The sequence below is a fragment of the Bufo bufo genome, chromosome 6 (assembly GCF_905171765.1).
Source record: "Bufo bufo chromosome 6, aBufBuf1.1, whole genome shotgun sequence".
NCBI classification, from domain to species: Eukaryota; Metazoa; Chordata; class Amphibia; order Anura; family Bufonidae; genus Bufo; species Bufo bufo.
Window position 1 is genome coordinate 99,139,889 of NC_053394.1, and position 470 is coordinate 99,140,358.

Sequence of the window (470 nt, forward strand, 5' to 3'; positions counted from 1 at the left end):
AAAAAATTGTACTTGCCACTTAAATACCCTGCTGGTCCCATGCCACCTCTCCAGTCCTTGGCTTTCTGGGTCTTCAGAGGTGCTGTTAGTGGTTCATGTGACTGCTGTAGCCAGTCCCTTGGCTTAGCAATCACGTGTGCATGAACAGCATGTGACCACGAAGGCCAGTGATTGGCTGCAGCAGTCATGTGATCAATTAATGGCAATAGGGGTTTGAGATGCAGTATGAGACATTAAAAAAGTAAGAGTTTTCTCCTCTGTGCTTAATAAAAAGAAAAAAAAATCTTAGAAACCCTTTAAATTAAAAAAAAATGTTTACATTTTGTAAAAAAAAAAGGGAAAAGTATTTTATGTTTTTAGGGGGCACTGAGTAATTGTGTATGAGAAATAGCAGCATATCTCTGCTCTTCTATTCCCAGTATATACTGGGTCTGGCTATAAATATTGCTACTGTATGTTCATACTATATG